At 35.0% G+C, this 27,380-nt stretch overlaps 1 long non-coding RNA gene across 1 annotated transcript; it reads left to right on the top strand.

The window, feature by feature from the left end:
* Positions 1-24,764, top strand: LOC113832941. Its single transcript, XR_003480429.2, has 5 exons — positions 1-44; positions 946-1,102; positions 2,427-2,474; positions 15,548-15,640; positions 21,387-24,764. It is a non-coding gene; the product is annotated as an uncharacterized LOC113832941 (long non-coding RNA).
* The last annotated feature ends 2,616 nt before the right edge of the window (positions 24,765-27,380 follow it).

Genomic DNA, 27,380 nt, shown 5'->3' with positions numbered 1-27,380 from the left:
ATCTTCAATCTTCTATATGTCAGAATCCAGTTACTCCATTGCTGGTAAGAGTTCAAACTCATACAACCACTTTGGAAATTAGTATGGTGATTTCTCAGAAAAAAAATGGGAATAAGTCTACATCAAGATCCAGCAATTCTACTCTTGGGCATATACCCCAAAATGCACTTCCATACAACAAAGACATATGTTCAACTATGTTCATAGCAGCACAGTTTGTAGTAGCCAGAACCTAGAAGCAACCTAGATGCCCCTCAACTGAAGAATGAATGGAGAAAATGTGGTACATTTACATAATGGAGTATTACTCAGTGGGAAAAATAAAACAATGAAATCTTGAAATTTGCAGGCAAATGGATGGAACTAGAAGAAAAAAATCCTGAGTGAGGTAACTCAATCACAAAAAGACAAGCATGGCATATACTCATTCATATATAGATAATTGACATAGATCAAAGTACTACCAGCCTATAATCAATACCACCAAGAAAGTAGGAAACAAGTAATACCCAAAGAAAAAAAAACACATGGTTCCCTGAAGAAGGGGAAAGGGATTAGACTCCCTGAGCAAACTGGGAGCACAGGGGTAGAGAAGATGGAGGTAGGAAAAATAGAAAAATATAAGAGGAGGTAGGAGGAGAACAAGAGGGAACAGGAAGACTGAGAAAGGGTAGGAATAGAGGAGAGCAAGTAAGGAGATACCTTGATAGAGGGAGCTAGTATAGGTTTAGAGAGAGGTCTGGCAAACAGAAACATTCAGGGATCCACAGGGGATGACCCAAACTAAGAATCTAGGCAGTAGTGGAGAGACTGAATTTGATGTAGTTCCCCTATATTGAGATTGATGACTACCTTGGTTGCCATCCTAGAGCCTTCATCCAGTAGCTGATCAAAGCAGAAGCAAACACTCACACCTAAATACTGATCCATACTCCTGGAATCCAGTTCTAGGGAGGGAAGAAGGATGATCAAAGGTGACAAGACCATGCTGGAGAAACCCACAGAAACAGTCAACTTGACCTAATGAGAAATTTTACAATGGAAACGGAGCAGAAGACAGAGGCAATCCTTGAATATAACATTTAACTTTTAGATACAAGTGGTAAGTATTCTATAATAAAATATCACAGGGAAAATTAAACAATGTCTTTGCATAAATAAATTGCAAAATGTGTATGTATTAGCTTCACTCAATAGTAAGGCTTAGTAAAACAATATGCATAAAATATTTCTTGAATATTTGTTCATCTTTAAATATTCTATATTCCTGTGGAGTTTGATATTATTTTGCATATTATGGAAGTCTAAGCATTGATGAAAGATTTAAGATGACAGCCAACCCTTAATGAACAATTGACTTTCCTATTGGGTAAGTATCACAAATATGGAGCCACACTGAGGAACTTTTACTGTCCCTATGCTCCACAAAGTATCCTAATAAGACTATTGACTTCTCAGGTATAATACATTCATATGCATTTTAATAAACTTCTGTAATAAGCATGCTTGTTAAAATAATTATGTCACTTGTTTTCTGAGTGAGATTTAATAGGCTCCTAAAAATCTTCCAGAATATGTTGCTATATTTGTATAGAAAATATAAAACACAGTATGATTCATTTATATCTTAAAGTATATTTATCTTTGTTTAGGGAAAGAATAAAAATACTATCATATTCATGGTAAATATCTTTACTGGTTAAATAGACTTTCCTTGATCTTAGTTATATATTCCATTTCCTAATTGTAGGACCACATTTAAAATTGAAGAGCATGCTACATATACTTTTATTTTACATTTGTATGTTTGAAAGTTTTCTGGCTGTATACAATTTTAATTAGTTATTTGTTCTCTTCCCAAAGATTTTATAGAGATTTTATAGTTATTTACTATAAGAAAGAATGATTCAAACTGAAAATCAAAGTAAAATGGAATGTGTATTAATTAGAGCAGAACCCTTATAGTTCTGGAAATTATAGAATTCTGATTCAAATGTTGACAAGATGTATTAATTGCCTCTTGAACATAAAGATCGCCCTGATCCTCAAAAACTATAAAGCTGTGTTAATGGTATATTTGTAAAAGTATGTAAATATTATCTGGACAACACACACACACACACACAGACAGTAACTAGTGCTACACTGCAAAATAGTGATGAACACAAGGAAATATTTAACTTGATGAATGCCCCAAACCACACTGATATTTATTGTTTCCAAACACAATTCTTTCTTAATATTTTTTGTAGAAAACTTATAGGTTTATTGCATATATAATATATATATTAATATAATATCAATCATAATATAAATTGAATATATAAACACACACACACACATATATATATATATATATATATATATATATATATATATATATAGTTTGTTTGTTTTGCCTCCATGCATGAATGCATTTCCCACAGAGGCCAGAAGAGGGCATGGGACCAACTGGAACTGAAGTTACATATTGTGTGAGTTGACATGTGGGTTCTGAGAATTGGACCCAGGATGGGGGATGTCCTTCTGTATATATGTTGGTCTTATTGGATGATGAATGAAACACTGTTTGGTCAATAGATTTGGGAAGATAGGTAGGACTAGGAGATGAAGAGAATTCTGGGAAAGGTAGGCAGAGAGAAACTTCAAAGAAACTTCATGTAGAGACTGGGAAGACATGACACACCAGGCATTCTCTGGTAAAATAAGGCCATGTAAAAATATATATGTTAGTAGTTATGGGTTAATAATTAAGAGAGAGCTAGCCAATAAGAAGCCATAGCCATCAGCCAACAGTTTATAATTAACATAGTGTATCTGAGTGTTCATTTTGGGATGAAGTAGCAGGGCCTGGGTGGACAAGAAAATCCAGTAAGAGACCAAGGTCCTTTGCAAGAGCAGCCAGTGCTCTGAAAGAATGAACAATTATCCCAACACCTGAACATTTACAGTTTTTAATTTACTGCACTTTAAACACTATGGAAATAGAATATGAAATATATGGCAAACATAAATCTGTGTAATGGTCAAATAAGTAAGTTTAATCAGTCCCAAACTTTCTGTCACACTCAGTCCCCTCTCCCTTATGTGAACTTTAGCTTCTTGAAATTGTGATACATATGTCATTCTTCATTCATCCATTTTCTTTCAAATTCTATGGATATTTTCAATGCTTATTTAATTGGATTCACATACGATTAACCCATAGATTGATGCTATGGTGTTTCTCTTAGAAGACACATTGCTGAAATGGTTTTGATTGGATTTGTAGTGCCATAACAATACAACTTAGGAAAGAAAAAAGGACAATTTCCACTATTGTCAGATTTTATTCTCAAATAAGTAAAAAATGAAATGTATGCATGAATACTAATTGCGTATCTATACTGAAAAATTTAAAAGCCCATTTTTAAAAATTCATATACTATGTAATGCTGAAAAATAAGAACAGTACACCTAAATCAATAAAATTTGAATATACTATCCAACAATATTTTAAAAGAGAATAACTCAAATATATTATTTTTAATTTTTGAAATAACAAAGTATTGGCAATTCACATTGTATTTTCTATCCCAATCACAGTTCATCTTCCTTCATCATGTCTTCCCAGTCCCTCCCAGAAAATCCACTATCTACACCTCCATCCACTCCTGCTTTCTCTTCCCAAGAGGGAAGGCCATGTATATCAGTCAGCCATAGCATATCAAGTCACAGTAATGCAAGACACTTCTATTATTAAGGCTGGACAAGGCAACCCAGTAAGAGGGAACATTCCAAAAAGCATGTATCAGATTCAGAGACAGCTGTGGTGATATGTTGTTTTTGATCTAATAAAACTTACTTGGAGACCAGAATGCAAAGCTAGACACAACAATAGAAGCTGGGCAGTGGTGGCACACACCTTTAATCCCAGTACTCAGTAGACACCCTGGCCTATAGGAGAGTAAATCAGTCTAAAAGAGAAACAGAGCACAAGTCTTTAATCCCAGCTCTTCAGAGAATATGAGGAGCACAGGGCAGTCTCAGGCAGCCAACTGAGATTTGGTGAGGAGAAGTGCAGTCTGACGATCCAGTCTTAAGTTTTTGTTGGAGAACACTGCAGCCTAGGCAGTCTGAGGATCAGTGCAGTTTGGAGATACAAGCAGAGGACATGATTGTCACTTTGGCCTGAGCACTAGTAAAGGTGAGAACTCCCTAATAGCTGGTTGCTTTGTTTTTCTGATCTGTCTGCTTGAACATCAATGGCTGTCTTTGTGTTTTTAATACTTATACAACAGACAGCTCCTGCTCCCACTATTAGAGGTCATACAAGACCAAGCTACACAACTTGGTTCTGTGGATTTTCTTTTTTTATTTTTTATTTGAATTAGAAATAAGATTGCTTTACATATCAATTCCAGTTCCCACTCACTCCCCTCCTCTCCTAACATCCCCTGCAACTAATACCCTACCTATCAATATAATTTCTGTTCTCCAGGGAGGAAGAGGACTTCCATAGGGGGTCTGCAGAGTCTATCATGTCTTGGGGATAGGGCTTAGGCCCGCCCCCCTTGTTTATTAGCTCAAGGAGTGTCCCAGTATGTGGATTGGGCTCCTAAAGTCAACACCTAACCTAGGGATAAGTACTGAACTACTACAGGAGATCCCTTGGATTTCCAAGGTCTCCTCTCTGAAACCCATGTTCCTGGGGTCTGGATCTGTCCCATGCTGGTATCGCAGCTAACAGTCTAGGGACCAAGAGCTCCCTGTTGTTCAGGTCAGCTGTTTCTCTGGGTTTCACCAGCCTGTTCTGGACCTCTTTGCCCATCACTAGTTCTTCTCTGCAAAGGGATTCCAGTTCAGTTCAGTGATTAGTTGTGGGTGTCTGCTTCTATTTCCACCAGCTGCTGGATGAAGGCTATAGGATGGCATATAAAATGGTATTCAATCTCATTATCACGGGAGGGCATTTAAGGTAGTCTCTTCTCTGTTGCATAGATTTTTAGTTAGTGTCATCTTTGTAGATCACCAGACATTTTCCTAGTGCCTGATTTCTCTGTAAACCTAAAATATCTACTTCTATTATGGTATCTTCTTTCATGTTTTTTTTTTTTTCTATTTTTCCCATGACTCAAACTTTCTGCTCCCTTATGTCCTCCTCAACCCTTCTCTTCTCCCCTTCTCATTCTACTAGATTCCTCCCCCCAGCTCCCTTGCTCCCAATTTGCTCGGGAGATCTTCTACCTTTTCCTGTTCCCCAGGGGACGATGTATGTCTCTCATAGAATCCTCCTGTTTACTAGCTTCTCTGGCAGTTTGGATTTTAGGCTGCTACTTCTTTGCTCTAGATGTAAAATCTATAGATGAGTGATTACATACCAATTTTTGTATTTTTGCTGCTGGGTTACCTCATTCAGGATGGTTTCTTCTAGTTCCATCTATTTGCCTGCAAATTTCAAGATTCTGTTTTTTGTTTGTTTGTTTGTTTGTTTGTTTTTTTGGTTTTTTTGTATTTTTTTTCTGCTGAGTAGTACTCTATTGTGTAAATGTACGACATTTTCTCTATCCATTCTTCAGTTGAGGGACATCTGGGTTGCTTCCAGGTTCTGGCTATTACAAATAGTGCTGCTATGAACATTGTTGAACAGATGTCCTTGTTGTATGAATGTGCATCTTTTGGGTATATCCCTAAAAGTGGAATTGCTGGATCTTGTGGTAGAATGATTCCCATTTTCCTAAGGAGTCTCCATAGTGATTTCCAAAGTGGATGTACAAGTTGGCACTCCCACTGCAGTGGAGGAGTGTTCCTCATTCTCCACATCCTCTCCTGCATAAACTATCATTGGTGTTTTTGATTTTAGCCATTCTAACAGGGGTCAGTTGGTATCTCAGAAGTGTTTTAATTTGAATTTCCCTGATGGCTAAGGATGCTGAACACTTTCTTATGAGCCTTTCAGCCATTTTAGATTCCTCTATTGAGAATCATCGATTTAGTTCTGTTCCCCACATTTCAATTGGATTGTTTGGTGTTTTGGAGTTTCCCTTTTTGAGTTCATTGTATATATATATTGGAGATAAGCCCTGTCTCAGATGTGGGGTTGGTAAATATTTTTCCCAGTCTGTGGGCTGCCATTTTGTCTTACTGACTGTATCCTATTGTGCTATTAATTCTTATGTGTGATTTTTCTCCTGTTTCTTTTTTTTTTCCAACTTTTTTATTTGAATTGGAAACAGGATTGTTTTACATGACAATCCAAGTTCCCTTCTCCCACCCATCCTCCCCTAGCCCCCACCCAAATAAAACCCTATCTGTCACATATCTTTTCTGCTCCCCCTGGATGGTGAGGCCTTCCATAGGGTATCATCAGTGTCTATTGTATCCTTTGGGGTAGGGCCTAGGCCCTGTGTGTGTCTTGGCTCAGGGAGTATTCCTTTATATGGAATGGGCTCCCAAAGTCCACACCTATGCTAGGGATAAATACTGGACTTCTACAGGAGGTCCAATAGTTTTCTGAGGTTTCCTTACTGAAACCCATGTTCCTGGGGTCTGGATCAGTCCCATGCTGGTATTCCAGCTATCAGACTGGGTAGCAAGAATTCCCAGATGTTCAGGTGAGCTGTTTCTTTGGGTTTCACCAGCCTGGTCTGGATGTCTGTGCTATTCACTGGTCTTTCTCTGCATTTGGGTTCCAGTTCAGTTCGGTGATTAGTTATGGGTGTGTGCTTCTACTTCCACCAGCTGCTGGATGAAGGCTATAGGATGGCATATAAGTAAGTCATCAATCTCATAATCAGGGGAGGGAATTTAAGGTAGCCTCTCCTCCATTGCTGGGGGGCACTTAGCACTATGAAGTTTCCTCTTAGCACTGCTTTCAAAGTTTCCCATAAGTTTTGGTATGTTATGTCTTCATTCCCATTAAATTCTAAGAAATATTTAATTTCTTTTTTTATATTTCTTCCTTGACTCAGGAATTGTGCAATTGGGCGTTGCTTAATTTCTATGAGTTTGTCAGTTTTCTGCAATTTGTGTTGTTGTTGAGTTTTAACTTTAAAGCATGGTGGTCTGATAAGATGTAGGGGTTATTTTAATTTTTTGTACCTGTTGAGGTTTCTATGTTCCAAGTATGTGATTGATTTTAGAGAAGGTTCCATGTGGCACTGAAAAGAAGGTGTATTGTTTTGTGTTTGGATGGAATGTTCTATGGATGTCTGTTAAGCCCAATTGGGCCATAACTTCTATTAGTTCTTTGATTTTTGTTAAGTTTCTTTCTGGTGTTCCTGTCCACTGGTGTGAGTGGGGTATTGAAATAAGCAACTATAAATGTTTATGGTTTTATGTGTGGCTTGAGATTTAGTAATGTTTCTTTTACGGACATGTTTGCCTTTGTATTTGGGGCATAAATGTTCACAAGTGAGATTTCATCCTGATGGATTTCTCTTGTGATGAGTAGCAAGTAACCTCCTTCATATCTTTTTATTAATTTTAGTTTAAAGTCCAATTTGTAGGACATTAGCATTGCTATCCCTGCTTGTTTCTTGGGTCCGTTTGATTAGAAAATCTTTTCTCAACCTTTAATTCTTAGGTATCGTCTGTCTTTGAAGTTGAGGTCTGTTTTTTTTGTATGCAGCAGAAGGATGGATTCTGTCTTCTTTATCCATTCTGCTAACCTGTGTCTTTTTATGGGCGAATTAAGACCATTAATAATGAGGGATATTAATGACCACTGATTGTTCATTCTTGTTTGTTTTGGATTTGGTGGTGGTGGTGAAATTATGTGTGGTTTCCATCCCTTTTGTCTTTTGGCTGTTGGTAAAGTAGGATTATCTATTGCCTATATTTTTCTGGTTGTAGTTAACTTCCTTGCATTGCAGTTTTCCTTCCAGAACTTTCTGTAGGGCTGGATTGGAGGATATGTATTTTTTCAATCTGGTTTTGTCATGTAATATCTTGTTTTCTCCATATATATTAATTGAAAGCTTTGCTGGGTAGAGTAGTCTGGTCTGGCATCCATTGTCTCTTAAGTGTAGGTGTAATATCTATCCATGACCTTCTGGCTTTCAGATTTCCCATGGAAAAGTCAGGTTTAATTCTGATAGGTTTGCCTTTCTATGTTACTTGACCTTTTTCCTTTTCTGCTCTTCATATTTTATCTTTATTCTGTATGTTTGTGGTTTTGATTATTATGTAGCGAGGAGACTTTTTATGTCCAGTTTATTTGATGTTCTGTTGGCTTCTGGTACTTTCATTTGCATATCTTTCTTTAGGTTGGGAAACTTTTCTTCTATGATTTTGTTGAATATGTTTTCTTTGCCTTTGAGTTGGATTTCTTCACTTTATTCTATACCTATTATTCTTAGGTTTAGTCTTTTCACAATATTCCATATTTCCTGGATAATTTGTGTTAGGGATTTGATGGACTTAAGATTTTCTTTGGTTGATGAGTCTATTTCTCTTAGTGTATCTTCAACTCCTGAGATTCTCTCTTCAATCTCTTGTATTCTGTTAGTTATGCTTTCATCTGTAGCTCCTGATCATTTATCCATCTTTTCTCTTTCCAGGATTCCTTCAGATTGTGCTTTCTATATTGTCTCTATTTCAGTTTTTAGGTCTTGAAATGTTTCCCTTAAAGATTTGTTGATATCTTGTATTTTTTGGTTTTCTTTTCTTCGATTTCTTTTCTTTCTTTCTTTCTTTCTTTCTTTCTCTCTTTTTTTTTGGTTTTTCAAGACAGGGTTTCTCTGTGGCTTTAGAGGCTGTCCTGGAGCTTGCTCTTGTAGACCAGTCTCATCTCAAACTCATAATGTTCCACCTGCCTCTACCTCCCTTTTTCTGGGATTAAAGGCAAGCACCACCACTGCCCCACTTCTACCATTACTTTAAGGGATTTCTCATATCCTCTTTGAGGCCCTCTATCATTTTCATGAAGCTGTTTTTAGATCATTCTCTTCTGCTTCATCTGCATTGTGATGTTCTGGTCATGCTAGTGTATTGTCCCTAGTCTCAGGTGGCGTCATTTTGCTTTTTCCGTTGTTTAATGTTCTTTTATATTGTCTTCTTCCCATCCTTTCTTCTTGTGTTGTAGCAGGAGTCTATTCCTCTCTTGGTGGCTATGGGACCAAGGTGCCCTTCTGGTAGATGCAAACAGTTCCAATACTCAGATGTCTGGCCTCCTGGATGGAGTAAGGACTGTTACCAAGGCCTTGACTTTCTCTGGGTATGCTGGAGCCCACCGGCCAAGTTTGGATCCTGTGAGCAGACCTCTTGAGTCAGGTGTCCTCCTCTGTGGATTTTCTTGAGGTGTCCTTGTCCCACTGCCTCCCACATTCCATTCTCTCCTCCTCTACAGGATTCTTCAAATCCAGCCTAATATTTGTCTGTGGATCTCTGGATCTATTTCCACAATTTCTGGGTAAAGCCTCACTGATGACAACTGGACTAGGCAACATTCAATATAATTAGGAATCACTTCCTTTAAATTTTTTATTATTACTACTAGCCATGTTTGGGTCTATTCTAGGTATCTGGATTGTCCAGCATGTGGGTTCTCGCCCTACAAGAAATGTCAGTGGTGGGCTCTCTATTATGTTATATATCTCAATGCGGACCAGTGATTGTTTGGCTACTATCATAATTTCTGTGTTTCCTTTACATCAGTACATTTGATAGGCAGGGCAAATTGGAGGTTCAAGTTTATGTGGTTGGGTTAGGGTCACAATCCTTCCTGTGGAAATCATTCGTGGTAACAGGAGATTATTGGTTTAGGTTCTGTATCCTCCATTGTGAGGAATCTTAGCTTCAAAATTTTAGAGTCATAGAATCAATGTCTTTATCACCATATAGGATTTGTATAAATATGTTCAGTGTAAAGGATCACTCAAATGTTAGACGCAAGTTGATAGCACACTCAAAGCCAGTGTGGATACTTACTGAGATTTTCCTTAATAAAAGACAAATGAGCAATATATAATGATCAAATTATTGCAATTAACATTTAAATAAAGACTAATATTGCCATTTTATGAAGTGAAAACTTTTAAATATTTCTCAAATAGTTACAAAAATTATGCTACATATAAACTCTATTTGCTCAATTGTAATATAGTCTATTATAACTAACTGTCTCCATCTAACTGTTGCTTTTGGCCTTTCTTCTTTCAATAACCTCATACTATTCCTAGCCTCTGGCAGATGAGTGAGTGCATAGAAACATACACCACTCACACAGAATGTAATATAATACACCCACAAAACATATGGGATCCTGTCATTTGCATTATACATGAACCTAGAAAGCCTTATGCTATGTGACCTAAGTCAAACATGGAGCACAGTATGTTCCATGTCTTTTATGGAAACTGAAAGATGTAGGTGGTCATAGAAAGAAACAGTCCTATTACACCACGTACTGGAGAAAACCACCTTGTGTAATGCAAGAATTTTCCTGATTACTCTTTTTTTAAATATGTATTTCTTTTCTATAGTGTTATCAGACTTTCACACTCAGCACTTTCCCTTATTTATAGGGAAATATTCTTCTCATTTAATGGTTTCTCCTGCATTTTAATGTCATATACAAATACAGTTTTAGATTTTATTCTGGATCTGCACTTATTGAGACCTCTTGGTATTTTATTTGTACATAAGCTCTCAATTCATCAAGCTGTAATGATCGTCTACTGAGTCTTATTTCATTTTTGTAAACTTAAACTCTTGATTTCATTTAATGTACCCTTCATGCACAAGATCTCCACAGAGGCAAGTGGATACTCTGATGATACAGTAATATCAGGGATCACATTGATTTTGATACTAGATGCTTTAGCTTCTACTAGGAGATATCAGGTTAGCTCCTAAACGTCTTACAACACACAGAACAAGCTTCAAAATGAAGAAGCATTGGTCTAACACATTAATAATGGCAGGACTGAACAAAGGAAGAGGCCCTTTAGAAATTGCTGATAGCTGGGTTGGCTCAATGGATTAGTAGCGAAGAAAAAGGACTACTCTTGGAATGGACCCAAGTTCAATTTCACTCAATCACATTGAGCAGCTTACAAGCTCATAACTTCATGTAACTCAGCACCAGGAAGATCAAGTATCTGTACTCCTCATGTGCATGCATGTACAGGTACACGGACACACACACACACACACACACACACACACACACACACACACACACAGGAAAAATCAATTAAAATGAAATATTTAAAACTGGATAATTTTATTTTTGTCATGGCTGTACCATATCCACAATGTGAGTGAGTAAGTTAGAAAATGATTTCTCTATTTTTCCCTAATCAGTTCAACCAATTAAAAAATTAATGGACATGTATACATGCATGTGATAATACTTAGATATAATCTAAAGTATTTATCTATTTCTTCAGAATTTAATTTTTCCCTATAAATATTTATTCTCTTCCTTTCTCTGTGTCTCTGTCTCTGTCTCTGTCTCTGTCTCTGTCTCTCTGTCTCTCTCTCTCTCTCTCTCTCTCTCTCTCTCTCTCTCTCTGTGTGTGTGTGTGTGTGTGTGTGTGTTGGGGTATGCACATACATGATCGATGTGTAGAAGACATAACTTGAGAAAGTTTTCTCTTACAGAATGTGAGTCACTGGGACCGAATATGAGGAAAGTACCTTAACTCCTTGAGGTATCTTTTAGGCTGTATTTGTGCATGCTTGTTATTCAAGATTGAATTTCTTTGTTTGGAATTGTTGTTGCCCCATTCAATATGTATGTTAGTTAGCTTTCTAGTTCTTGTGGCCCAGAAATTATTAAAAAGCGACTTAAGGATAAAAAGGTTTACTTGGACTTAGAGTTATAGACTGCCATGGCATAGAAGGGATAGTCACAAATATATGAGGCATCTGGTGAACTTGCAATCATGTCCATGATGTCAGAAAGCAGAAAATGGACAGGAAGTGGGCAAGCCTATAAACCTTCAATGGTCTTTTCTATAAACACTTTCCATCAGTTAGGTAACATCTTCTACATTGTCTGCAACCTTCAAGAATACCATCATAATTTTAAAATAAGTTATCAAACAAATTAGCCTATGGAGTATATTTCATACACAAATATCATCATCATTTGTTGACCACATTATCAACTCCTGAAAATTTGCAAAACAAATACATTTGTATTTGTATTTACTCATATTTATATTAGTAGAAAATTTTTATCTCACTTCAAACATTTATATTTGAAATTATATATCATTTTGTTATAGGTCATTTTTAAATGTTTTCAATTGAAATTGAATTGCATTAGTTTTACCTCTTTTCACCCTCCAACTCCTCTCATATAGCCACACTCTCAAGTTGGTAACCACTTTTTCTTTAGCATTGTTAGACACACACCCTTACACATGGGACAGTTTATTCACAAATGTATATAATATAATTTGCCGAGTCCAATTTTTGTTTACATGTATGGGTTTTAATATTGACTACTCTGATTAGACAATAGCTAAGAAGGCTAATTCACAGAAAATCCTAATTCTCCTCTAAGAATTCAACAATTCATTTCTCTAGATGTGGAACCCTACAAAATTACATATCCATTGATAATTGTTATTTCTGTCTTGTTTATGCAGTTATTTCTATGACAGACTGGTTTACAGTATTCTCACTTATAATCTTTCTCTCTCCTCTTTGTCAGTGTTCTCTGAGCTATAGATGCAGGGAATGTGGTATACATGTATCCTCTGGGGCTGAGTTAACCACAATCTGTTGATATTTAAGTTTTTCTTCAAGGCTTATATTGGAAAACTTCATATTACAGGAATAAAAGTACACATAGAAAGATACAAAAGGATCTTCTAGTAGTCACATTGATACTTTCCAAGATTTTCTTAGAACTATGGTGATGAATTGTTTTATAAAAATTTTCCTAAGTAATTTTGAATCTTTATACCAGATAATAGATCAAACAGCCTTGTGCAAACACTATTCCCACTGCTCTATATTCCTTACTCTAAGTTATCATTTTTAAAAAGTTTAATACAATTATGTATATGGTGGCTATTAAACCTAAAATGTCTATTCTGTGATTAGGTATATTGAACAGTTGACACAGTGCATGCTTAACCCACATAAGGCATTGGGTCAGATACTTATATTGTATAAGCTAGTTATGGTTTAATGGCTTACATTTGTAACCACTGCCCTGCTGACATGGAAAAAGTTTGATGATAGCGTGTGACACAAAGATCTGTCTCAAAAATACATTTGTTCATATAGTATTTTACTCTATTTCAGATTCTATTATTTATGACAACTCCAGTAGTCTAGATTCCACTTTTTGTTAATATTTCTTTAGCTTTGATTTTATCATTATTATTATCTTATGTGAAGTCATTATTATGATTGTTTCAAATTTATTTGAAGTAGAACTTGGTCAATAAAATGAAATATTGTAAATTGTTTCAAGGTTTGTAAATAATTGGAAATATTAATTATATCATATATCATAATTGAGGTAAAATTTAAACTGTCTTTTAAAGATTTTTTTCAAGATAAAATGACTCCATTTTCATTATTATGGTACTATTTGAATAGTTCTTTTACAAAGCATTATATAAGGCCTTTCTGCCTTTCAGTACTGAAAGGAAGCTTGAAGAGACCTCTAAATCTTAAACAAAGGACAATGCATTCCCTAATACTTATCTGATTAAAACTTATTATATTTCTGCTATGCCAGGATACAGACAGAGTAGAATATAAGACAGTGTCCTGTGTATCAATTTGCCCATTATCTCTAATGAAGTTAAATAATGCATGAGGGACTACAGATTGTAATAATAAATATGCATTAAAATTCCTAACGATGCAAAGAATGCAGTGAATTTTTATTCATTTACAGACAAATAACTTACAACTTTTTAAAAGTTAAATTACCCAGATGATTATACGGTTTGTGTGAGTGCCAAAAAATGTAAAATATGAGTTCTTTTAGGGAAAATAATTAACAACCTTTTTCTTATCAAATGATTAAATGATTTCATTAGGAAAAGGAGATCCAGAAAAAAAAAGAACAAAACAAACAAAAGAAATGGAAATGAAGTAATAGCCAAATAGACAAGGCTTCTGAAGGCCTATTGAGTTTGTGAGCTTGGAAGACACTCTTACTGAACCAGATTCTTAGTTTTATCTCTGTGATTAAACCAGCATGCTTCACCTTGTTATCAGAGTCTGTACCTTTGACGTTGAAGAGCTGTCTGTAGTCTCCAATAATTCCTCTGTGCTTGTTTAAAAAGCATATGTATGTATGAATGAATGTATGAATGTGTTTATGTATGAATATGTATATATATATATATAATAAAATCGCTCTGTGTAGTCCATATATAATAGGAATGCACAATAGGCTGACAACATTGTCTCTCAAAAGTTTTTAATCTTCAATATTAATTTGAAAGTTAAACTTCTTGTGACAGTGTGGTTTGAAAGAAAATGCCCCCCAAAGGGAGTGGCAATATTAGGAGTTGTGGCCATGTTGGAGGAAGTGTGTCAGTGAAGAGTCAGACTTTGATGTCTCTTTTGCTCAAGGTTTCCTCAGTCTAACATTAAGCCAACTTCCTCCTGCCTTCTGGTCAAGATCTAGCGTTCTCAGCTCTAACAGCATGTTTTCCCACACACCTTCTTCCATGCTCACCATCATGATGCTAATGGACTGAAGTTCTGAAACTATATGTGAGCCCCCTCAAAAGTTATTTTATTATAAGAGTTTTCCATGGTCATAGTATATCTTCATAGCAACCAAAACACTAATTAAGAAAGAAGTTGGTATTGTTGTGATTGGCTGATTGAGATATGAAAGCAGTGCACCACTATAAGTGCTGCTTAATGGACCATAATTGTAGGAACATGGAATATAGGGTGCTGAATGAGAAGTGATGAACTGTGGGAGCTGCCTCAAGAAGTTTCAGAGAAGAATTTTTAGTATGCTGCCTAGAGATCATTCTTGTGATATTGTGGTGAAGAAACTGGCTGCATTTTGCCCTTGTTTGAAGCATATATCTGATGCTACAGTGAAGAGTTTTGGATTAATTCTGTTGGCAGAAGAAATCACTAAACAGCCTAGTATAGACTCAGTCTTGTGGCTTTTAGTGGTAACTCTCTTTTTGGTTATGAGACTAGCCATCTCTCCAGCCCTAGAGGTACCTCTAGATTTATAGTAAAAGGGAGGTAGCTGAGCAAGGCAAATTACAAATGTAAATTTGAGGAGAAAAAGAGCTCTAGGAAGTAGAATACAGCAACATTTTATTTTGAAGGAGATAAATGGATTAAGAAATGAAGTAAAGGGAATAGACTGTTAGAGTATGGGAAATTTTGATATTGGACTGAATGTATGTTTGCATTATTATATAACTATAAGCCATTGTGGGCCAGAGAATGGAATGTGGTGGTTTGACACAAAGTGCCCCACAAAGGAGTGCTACTAATAATAGGATATGTGGCCTTCTTGGAGGAAGTATGTTAGTGTGGAGGTGGACTTTGAGGTCTCTTTTGCTCCAGTTTCCCTCAGTGTGACTTTCAGTCAACTCCCTGTTTCCTTTAGGTCAAGATGTAGCACTCTCAGCAACAGCAGCACATTTGTGTGAATGTCTGCATGTTCTCTGCCATGAATATGATGGACTGAACCCCTGAAAATGTAAGTGAGCTCCCTTAATTTAAAGATTATTTATAAGTGTTGCCATGGTCATGGTATCTCCTCATTGAAAACCCCAAGTTATATGGTAACATACAAAAGGTTAAGATTTGCTCTAAAGTTTAAGAACAAGTATGTGGAGAGCTGCGATGCGCCGAGCCAGAAGATGGCGCCGGTTTCTGCCTTCCACCATCCTGAGGGTGAGCGCTCTCTGGAATAAACAACTCCTTATTTGGCTTGGTCTAAGATTCAAACTTGCATCAGCAAATGCGAGCCTATCCGCCTTAGCCATGTGGCGTTCTGGGGTTGGCTGGCAAGAGTGCTTTTAAGCTGTGGGCTGGCTTTCCCCGGGGTCAGAAGATTGTTCAAGGTTCCTGAGTATACTGCTTAAGGAAGAGTCTCAGCGTTGCGTCTTCCTTGCTGGTCGAGGCGGTCGTGACACAAGTATATTTGAGGTTACATCTCAGCAAACTTAGCTTAAAGCAAAGAAACAGCAGGTATATTTGACTATGTATATCTATTTTAGTCACATATTTTTAAAAAGTCAAATAAATTGATTTTGAAAATTAATGGTCTTGTGAGCAAGCGTACATATCATCATGCATGCCCTGGCTTCCTATGTGGATTTAGTTCCAAGTCCATTGTCCTGCTGCCTAGGCACATGTGTCTAAAGTCAGAAATTAACAAGCTTTGAAGAGCATCATGTATTGATTGATTTTGAACAGCAGGGTGTGTTTGTCATAAACATCTGAGTTAATACACCAGAAAAGTAAGATGGGCTAGAAAGATGGCACAATAGTTAACAGCTCTTACTTTTCTATCAAAGGATAGGAATTCAGTTCTCAGAACCTGGTCAGGTGGCTCACAAATGCCTTTATTTCCTGCCTCAGTGGAATCCAATATCTCTTACCTGTAGGTATCTGCACTAACATGTATGCATGCTTGTATGCACACACACAAGAACACACATAAATGTACGTAGACAGACAGACATATGCACACATGGACACAAAAAAATTAAAAAAATAATTTTTAACCAAAGTCAAACATAGTAACTTCACCAGGGGATATCAGGGAATGAATTAATTGTCAAATATCGAGATCTATAAATATCTAAATTCAGAGCAATATTAATCACTATTTCTGATATTATTAATCATTTTGTTTTCATCTTAATGAAAGATTTTTTATTGTTGTTCCTTTATTTAAAAAATTATAAGCTTAGCTGGGCGTTGGTGGTGCACGTCTTTAATCCCAGCACTCGGGAGGCAGAGGCAGGCGGATCTCTGTGAGTTTGAGGCCAGCCTGGTCTCCAGAGCGATTGCCAGGATATGCTCCAAAACTACATAGAAACCCTGTCTTGAAAAACCAAAAATAAAATAAAATTAGAGTTTAAAAAAATATCAGCTGTAAAGGTTAAGAAAAGCACCCTTATTAGAGATTGAATCTAGAAGATTTGAGAATAATATGCATGGTGGAAGAGTAAGAAGGAATTGAGGAGGTGAAAGGTGGGAGAGAGAAGGAAGGAAATAAAGAAGGAAAGAAAGAAGGAAGGAAGGAAAAAAAGAAGGAAGGAAGAAAGGAAGGAAGAATTAAGGAAGAAAGAAGACAGTATTTGTATTTAGTGAGAATCCAGGTATTTCTGAACTCATTGCAATTGAAATACAAAACAGTCTTATAGAGGTGTTGAATGTTAATAAAGACAGAGCCTAAGTTGGCTTATGAGCCATTTTTCTTATAGGTGTCATTAACTGACAAAGATATCTTGAGAAAGAAGGAGTTTATTTTGACTGTTTGAAAGGAGATAGTCCATTCGGACAGGATGCATGTGAAGGTACCAGAGACTTTGACTGTGATATGGAAGCATAAGGCATCTGGGCACATTGTGCCATGTACAGCAAGCAGAAATTAATGCTGGTGCATAGCTGAGTTTTCCCAACTTTATTATTTAATCTTACCCTATTGCTTATGAGAGGTGTCCCTTATGTTAAGGACAAGTCTTTCTCCTGAGTTAAATGTGTGATTCAGGAAATGCCCTCATGGAGCTTCTCATATGGGTTTCACTAGCATGATTCAAAATCTAGTCACCTTGATAATGAATATTAACCAAATGTTTGGAGGACTAAAAGTAATAAGTAAAGCGATTTGTTAAAAGATACAATTGTCAAAACATAAAGACATATGGTTTTTTAAAAAGAAAATCAATGCTAATTGTCTTAGTTAGGGTTTCTATTGATATGATAAAACACCATGACCAAAAAGCAAGTTGGGGAGGAAAGGTTTTTAGGTTTACAGTACAGCATTGCTATTCATCACTGATGGAATTCAGGACAGGATCATAAACAGGGCAATGTCTCAGAGACAAGAGATGATCTAAAGACTATGGAGAAGAGTTGCTTTTTGGCTTGCTTCCCATAATTTGCTCAGCCTGATTTCTTATGTAACCAAGGTCCATTAGCCCAAAATGGCCCCACCCAAATGGTCTGGGCACTATCCCTTTGATCAGATGAGAAAATGCCTTACAGAAGTATGTCATGGATGTATTTTCTCAGCAGTTTCCTTCCTCTCTGATGACTAGTTTGTGTCAAGCTCACACACTAAACAAGCCAGTAGACCAATTATGAGATTAAATTAAAGGAAAGGTTAAAATCTTTCACAAACTGTGCAGAGACATAAAAGTTGGTGTGCATGTAATAGTGGGGGAGATTTGAATTTTCATGAGACCTGAAGGATGGTTGGGAGAATTTCTGTAATGGGATATACAGCATTTGCTTCATATTTCCATGGGGTACAAAAACGAGATTCTAGCCAGGCCTGCAAAGGCAAGGTCCAGCATATATAAGAAAACAGATTTGTGACATAATCAGAGGTCAAATGTTACATATGCTAAAGGACTTAATATATTCTTACCATAATTTTCAAAATATAGCTTAACACATGAAAATTTAACTTTATGAACAAAACTGCTATTATATCAGGAATAATATTGATAATAATAATAATAATAATAATAATAATAATAATAATAATAATAATATCTTCCTTGAATTGACAACATAGCATCATGTGCCTTGAGTAATTATTATTGTATTTATATAGGTCCTTTAAATGTTTGACCTTCACATAATATTTTTTGTATCACTGTGACTAAATTACTCATAAGAACAATTTAGAGGATGATAGTTTTATTTTGGCTTATGATTTCCAGAAATGTTAGTCCATAGTCCTTGGCTCTGTTGATTATTGGACCATGATAAACAGAGAAACATTGTTGGCAGAAGCTTATAGAGAGGAATGTTTACCTTGTACTGGAAATGAATTAGGAAGAGGATAAAAGAGCAGAGACCATGTATTATCTTCAAAAGACTGCCTCCTCTCCCACTTCTCTCAACTGCATACAATGTATACATTTCTTAAAACAAACAAGTTAATTTTATTACAGAAAATATACCTTCATCACTATTGGGATTTGGGAGTATACTTTATTCAAACCATAAGAGTTTTAAAGATGTTTTGGTAAAGAGATGTTTAACTTATTTTTCTTTAAGGGATAAGATAATTGAATACTATGGATGTGAATGCAATACAATGATGTGGCACTTTATAGAAGAATATTTCTATTAATAGTATTAAGGCATTTGGAAAATCTTTAATTTCTAGGAAGTTTATGCTTTTATATGCCAGTTAAATGTTAAGATTATTTAGGAAAACATTTGGATTCTCTACATCTTAGCATTCTCTGCTAAGGTATGTACAGAATTGTAGTCTGGATACAATAAGACCAGATTGAGAGAGAAAACCATTACATATCACATAAGATATCAAAGTCATATTTATTAGCTCCAAAAATTATTGTAAGAAGATAACAAAAGAGCACTTTGGTGGATAAAAAATACATATATATATATATATGTACATATATATATATATATATATAATAGATAGAAGAACAAAAATTCCTAAGTGTTACCTATTTTCTTCCCTTTATTATTGCCTGATTTAGAGTATGTGAACCAAGATAGATGTTATAAATCTGGGAAAATCATAGAAATCAGTGACCAGGATAAATGTCCAGAATAAGCTGTATATTGTTCTCACATTCAATTTTTTTTTCTGTATCCTGAAAACAGTTTCTAAAGTACCCATAGTCTTACTGATCTCACTGCCTTATGGAAGGCAAGATTACTCTCTTGCAAACTTTATTAAATTACTTTCTAGTCACTCATTTAAGACAAGTGCTGTAGAATTGATTGCTACCACCCCATTCACTTCAGTTGGCCAAAGGAGCCTCATGGGTAACACCAAATAACTTAAGCTATAGCCAAGGCTATTGGCTGCTGCCCCAAACTGATGGTAAGTCTCTCTTACAGAAGACAATACCTACACAACTCATTGAATATGGTAAAGTCTGAGCTGGTGTCTACCTAAAGTCTTCATCCTTACTGACCAGTGCTCAGCATACTAGAAAGTATTATTCTTTGATATACATGGTGACCTATATGAAATTATGGCACGAAGCTTGTGGAACTAACCAACCAAGATACGATCTGATTAAGACCCAGTTGATAAGACAAAACTCAGGCCAGACATTGCTCAGGTGTCCAAGATGTGAAACTAAATAGACTACTGTACTTTTCAGAAAGTCAAGTACTAATGTTCTGATAAAGGAACATAGCAACAAAAATGACTCCAAATGACATTCTTCTACACTTATAGATCAGTGTTTTGCTCAGCCATCATCAGAGCAGCTTTTTCCTGCAGCAGATGGGAACAAATATAAAGACTCACAGACAGGTATTATGCAAAGAGTGAGAGATCTTGTAACACTTGGTCCTAATGGAATGTCTCCATCAATTCCCTCTCTTCATGCCTCAGAATCCTGTGGATGAGGAGGCAGATTGTAAGAGCCAGGGAGGATGAAGAACACTAAGGAAACAAGGTCTTTTATATCAAAATGAGCAAAAAGCTCATGTGAACTCACAGAGACTGTGGCAGCACTCACAGAGACAACACATATTTGGACCCAGTGGAGTTCCAGTGCTGAGAGAGTGCACTGTAGCCGACATTCCAAACTCACAAGCTTTATCCAGTTGATAACCACTCAGAAATGAAAACTTTGTTTTGTCCAACAGTTTCAATGGGTGTCTACCTTTCAGATTGTGCTGTTTTCTGATTATTATTGTTAGGATATAAATGCAGGTCAATTTTGCCTATATTGAAAACAAACACATAAAACTCATTTTTGAACTCCAATCTTTAACATATGCACTAGGAACTAATTCTACTTTTCAGGATGGAAAAAAATTCCCTTTAAGTATTTAGCATCTGCTTTTACTTCTTTATCTCATTTAAATAAACCTTTTGTCTCTCTTCATTTTCTTCCCCCCACTCTCTATCTGTGACTCTGTGTATATGTTTATACCCCCATTTCTCACTGCTTCCTTCTTTAACTGTGTCTCTGTGTGTGGTATATGCCAGATGTTAGCAAATCTGAGCGTGGAGGCCAGAGAAAAACACAAGGTGTCTTCTTCTATTGCTTTATCACATTATTCATATGAGGCGAGGCTTTTCAAAGAAAAGCCTGAAGCCAGGTGGGCAGCATATCAGCTCTGACATTTTTTGTCTTAATTATATTCCTTGAATATAACTATCATTCAGACTAATGGAACAATCATAAATGAATAACTAATCTTTTCTCTCACCTCTACTGTCTTCTTTTTACCTTTCTTTCATTCTACATCTCAAACAGATACAGGGTCAGAAAGAAAGAAAGCTCTGCATGAGAGAAAGAAGAGAAGACTTCAAAGGATGAGATGAATGAACTTTAATAAGTGAATGCCATGTAAAGAACAGAATGCTTATAAAGGAATCATGATGATGAGTACAATGCCATATATTTCTGTAGTCATTACATCCTATGCACACACTATCATGCTCAAATCACATGCAAACCAGAATATGTCCATCTTAACAATTAGAAAATGAATATGGTAAAATATTATCTCAATTTATTATTAACTCTTGTCATTTTCCCAAAACCCCATCTTTCTATCGTGCCACATATAACCTTTATGTTTTAATGAGTTTTGAATTTCACCCTGAAGTTAGAGAAGATTTTAAGTATTTTAATGATGTTATCAGATTTGTAGGTTTATATGAATGAAATATAGGCAAGGAGAAGAAATATAAAGACCTAAGGGGAGAAGAAAATAATTAGAGAAAGATTTACAATTTCTAAGAAGAAAGTAATCTTCGCAGATGTTGGTTTCAGCCAGTATTTAGCCATAAAAGTGCATCTCATGAGACATCACTTCAATGTCAACAGGCCACATTTAGAGACGTCAGTGATCATAATTATAAATTATTGCATTAGTGCATACAAAACAGCAGCATTTCTAAATGGAGCTGCTTTGGAGATGTGACAACAACTAGCAAAGGGTGTTTGTAGGAGAATAATCAATTCAGTCCATCAGATATAGAGAGTAGGATCTCAAACTAGTCTTTCTTTTAGAAAACTTCCAAACATAATGTTTATATGCAGATTTTTCTAAATTAATGCTTCATTTGTAGCATAGATATGTGATTACAAACTTCTTTGTCTAATATGCAGTATTGTACTGTTTAGAAATTAATTGCCAATTCTTAGTATTTTCAGAATTCTTTACAATTTCATATTCTGCATCCTTCCGAGTTTTCTAATACAAGACTCTGGTTATGTTTTCAAATTTATAAGGAAAACTGAACTATACATTAGCAATGTGATGAGGCACTGAATTTAGGGGTAAAAACATGAATTAAGAGTATTTCTGCAAGTAAGACTGCTGCAGAATTTGGCTGTTCTTTTGTTTAGGAATACACAGAAAAGTATGAATATTTATGCATGCATTTAAAGAACACTTTCTTCTTTTAAATGATATGATTTTAATATAAAATATCCACCTGATCTTCTCATATTTGCATGTGTTGTTGTGTTCAGAATTCTGTCTAGAAACTGAGTCAGAATTTGTGTAAAGTTTTACTTTGCATGGAATGAGAGTTAAGCATGCCATCTTGCTCTAGAATCTTTTCATTGCAAGTGAAACAAATACTCTGTGAAATATATATGTGTTTAGAACACACTCTTAATGTCATTATGAACTTAGACTTAATGACTAGTCTTTGATGACCCTTCAATCTATAGATTAAAAATATGTTACACAACCATTATGCCATTTTCTTTATTTACTACTGAGATATAAATCATTCTAAAATGTATATTCAAGTTTTCAAGCTATAGCAAATTGCACCATTTAAGTATTTTCTTTTCTTTTCTGCCCACTCCATCCCAATTCAGCCCATGAATATCTTATGTTTTAATTCTTCATTTAAAGCCAGATTTCCCAAAGAACTAAATTGTCTTATATTTCTGATCTTATACTTAGATTCATGAGGGGATAACAATATTATATTCTGGCCTTTGTCAGGTGATGTGGTCAATTTTTGATAAAAAGAATCTTTTACATGTGTGCTAAAAGCTTCTCCTACACTGGACTTTCTATGGAGCTACATTGGAAGAAGGCTGAGAGGGTTGTACATGCTTGTATAACCCATACAGTGTCACTTTCTTCTTCATGTGAATGCTCTATTGCCTGTGTAACCAGCATGAGGAGGTACTTCACTTTGTGAATATTATCTGCCCTGTGTTCAGTATATGTCTTCTTGACCATTCCTTTATATAGCTAGCTAAATATTTATGTTGTCCCTAGTGTATCATCTGCCATGGCATATACACATCTACCCTTCAGTGGCTTGAGGACTTAGTGGGTAAGCATATTTCAACATTTAAGACACTGAAAACAGAATTCATAAACATTCATGATTGGTAATCATTCTCTTGCCATGATAGTTTAGAAGTAGAGATACATTCTGATAGGTGTTCTGATATATCTTACTGACTGTGATTGGCTACACAGCGCATGTGAACATTTGTTGGCATTAAAAGGAGGAATGATTTTTTTTAATATTAGGGATAAAGAATGTTCTGTAGAGACTACAGAGCTAATTTCTGGAATAATTGGGAACACAGGGAGGGTTTTTGTTGTTATTTTTCCATGGTTCATAATTATCTAGTACTTCCTACAGAGTGAAGTAGCATTTTTTCTCATTAACAAAATCAAATTATGTAAAACTCTCCTGAGCCTTCATTCTTTTAGCTGACAACGACCAATCATACACTTAATCTTTACCATCTGTTTTTGTTTATACAAATTGAAATCATTACCTTTGTTCTTTTGTAGGCTCCTACCTCTGCCAGTTTTATTATTTTTATATTCTTGTGGTATAAACACATCTTTGGCTCTCTATCACTTTTTCTACAAATAAATCCCCCCTTTACTAGTAATTGGTCAACTATTGCATCTCAGAAAATAAAAACCTGATTGTTTAATGTAACTCAATTAAAATAGGCTTTTCATGCAATGTGGCAATCAACAACTTAATATATAGTAACTTGTTTGAAATTTCATAACTTAATGTACTACAATGGATTTTGATCAATGCTCTCTAATACTGTTGTTATTTTCTCTATGATACATAGTTACTTTGCAACTCATTTTTAATATTTTCATCTACAATATGTCAAGCATTTATTTAACGTACTGCCATTGCTTAACTTCATAGATTGTTTGTTTATGATTCATAATAGAGATCTCACACAATACATAATTTCAATTTTTGCCTAGTTATGTTATTTCCATAAGGTAAAATCTTTAACTTCACAATAAAATTGTAAGGCAATAGAAATTTTAATTTGACATGTAGAATTAATTCTAGATGTTTAAGTTACAATATAAATGTTGTGTAGTCATGCATATAGTAAATTGTAAATAAGAGACTTGCTCGAAATTGTGTGATGAAACATATTATATAAAAATATACTGAAGTTACCAGAGAATTCTTTCACTGATTAAGAATTATTAGTTCTCAACCAGGTGTTGATGGTGGTTGCCTTTAATCCCAGTACTTGTGAGGCAGTGCCAGGTACATCTTAATGAGTTTGAGATCAATATGGTTTACAAAGTGAGCTTTAGGACAGCCAGGACTCTCATACAGAGAAATCCTATCTTGAAAAACCAAAAAAAAAAAAAGAAAGAAAGAAACAAAGAAACAAAGAAAAGAAAAGAAAAGAAAAAGAATCATTACTTCACACATATTGTGGTTGTTTTACATATTTTATTTTTCCTTTTGAGAGTAACTATGTTAAGGTAGACACATTTCACCTGTACTCTCATTGGAAATACTGAATTAGAATTGGAATGAAATCTGGAGCACTGTTTATCATCTTTTTGAAACAGATGACACCCATTCCTTCAATGAGGAGCTCATTTTTTCTTTTTCTTTTTAAATTTTAGCCTACTCATATTTTAATATAAAATATATGTACGTATGTATGTATGGTATAATTACACTCCACAAGAAAACTTTCCCTTGATTTATACTAAAGTTCACTTTTCCTAAACTTGGTGTTAATTTTCCTAGAGACACCCATCCTTGAACTCAGCCAGTCTGAATTTTCCAGAGCCAACTGTCCCTTCTGCCACTGTACACAAGCACCCCTGTCTTCAAGGAAACACATAATGCTGAAGGCTCAGGAATGACTTTTCAATCTTCCTAGTTCTCTTGTATTTTAAACTTGACCTGACATTATGTCTCTTCCAGTAACTGTGCAATTAATGTTTGCTTCTTTCTTTATCTTGGGGAATTCTCCAAATATCTTTTTGCTAGTTGCATTTTTAAATTTAATTATTTATTAATATTTTATTTCATATGTATTTCTGTTTTGTCTACATGTATGTATGTTCATCACATGTCTACAGTGCCCATGAAGATCAGAAGATGGCATTATGTCTTCTGGCATTGAAATTACAAAGGTTGTAAGCTAACACATGGGTGCTAGGGGAAGAATTTATGTTCTCTGAGAGTAATGAGCACTCTTAAACACTTAGCCATCTCTCTGTTCCTTGAGAAGATATTTTTCTACAATGATCTCTTTTAACATAGTATGTACAGATATTTTATTCATATATTACCCAAAGGAGACAAATTTGCACATTTAGTATTTTATATGTACAAACAGTGATGGAGGAGGAGGCAACGATAGTTAAAAGACTAAAGATATTAAAGATTTACATCATTACAAAATGGTGTTTGTAAGAAAACACAAATCAATGTTATCATCATGGTAATTAAGGCCATGACAGAAGAAATATATTAGGAATTTTGTCAGATAATGTGGAGAAATATTCTTATTTAGACAACAAAGCAAATTATATGATTATATCAAACTTTTGAAGACATACAAGGACAGAGATTCAATAATAAGTTTTTAAAAGCTTCTACCATCTTCCCAAATCTACTAAAAAGTAGACTTATTTATCCAAAATATATTTTAGTTAAATTTTCAAAAGTCATCAGAGAAAAATAAATTGACTTTTATGTCCAGAAATGAAAATTAGGCATTTAGACATTTAAAGCTCATAAAATAACTCAGAGTATACAGTTAATATAGTGATAATCCACAGGTTATCACTAGCACATTTATGAACTTATATGTACTCAGATTCACATACATTAGTGGATTTATGTGTATTTCTATGGTGTGTGTGTGTGTGTGTGTGTGTGTGTGTGTGTGTGTGTGTGTACAATATTTTTCAGAATATAGGTGTATTGAAGAGTTTATCAATATTGTCTTGTTATTTTGGATAAGATATATGTCCAATTTCAATTTTTGACAGATAAATTCAAATGTTATTAAATTCTCATAAGCAACTAAGAAAATAAACAACAAATACTATTTAAATTTGTTTAATCAAAACATGAACTTAATTATAAAAATAATTGAATTGTCATTTAACAGAGTTAACAAATAACATGTTCCTATAACCACAAACAAAATATTGAATTCATGTGCAGCATTGGTGGGAAGATTGCTGATTTCATTTCTGATACTTTTTAACTTTTTGAAAAGCTTGACTTTTCCCCCCTGTCTTTTATTAGTGAGGTTTTATTAGTGAGAACTCTGCTTTACTACATTGCCTCACATGCTGCAGATCAAATGAACTGGATTCCAGAACATAATTCTTGGAGACTCACTTGTTTTTATATCAATTCTTTACATTCTAAGAGTATACCATAGTATTTTCTCCAATTGTTTCAATTTAATTGAGTACTATGTTTCAATTACATTATTAAATAAATTTTACACTGAAAGCTCTTGGACACAGTACAATAATAGTATTAATGGCCTCTACCAAAAAAATAATGTGAAATTGGATTGAAGCTGATACATGCTGTAATTTCAGCGAACATTTGAAATAATGGAGAAGATTCAAGTAGTTTAAGATAGGGATTCATCATTAAATAGTTGATGCTTTTCAAATTCTAAGAACAATAAGGAAAATAATATAAACAGGTACAGTAAGAGGATTTATTGTTTATTATTTCTATTAAAGAAAACTACGGGGAAAGTGGCATGGAGGTGTGGCAGGAAAACCTGCTTAAGATGGGCATGGTGTTCCTAACGAAACAGCAAGTATGAATTTTGAAATATGACAAATATTCATGTGGGTGTGATAAAGTCCCATGAAAATTGCAAAGATCATAACTGACAAGTAAAATATTTATAGTATATCTTTGTGTTATGTAAAATTAAATATATGGAGAGAAGAAAATAGCTGGAGAGAGATGCTGATTTTAATCTAAGCAC

This window comes from Cricetulus griseus (assembly GCF_003668045.3).
Source record: "Cricetulus griseus strain 17A/GY chromosome 1 unlocalized genomic scaffold, alternate assembly CriGri-PICRH-1.0 chr1_0, whole genome shotgun sequence".
Classification (NCBI taxonomy): Eukaryota; Metazoa; Chordata; class Mammalia; order Rodentia; family Cricetidae; genus Cricetulus; species Cricetulus griseus.
Note: the sequence above shows the minus strand (reverse complement) of the source record. Positions and strands in the feature narration are given on the sequence as shown.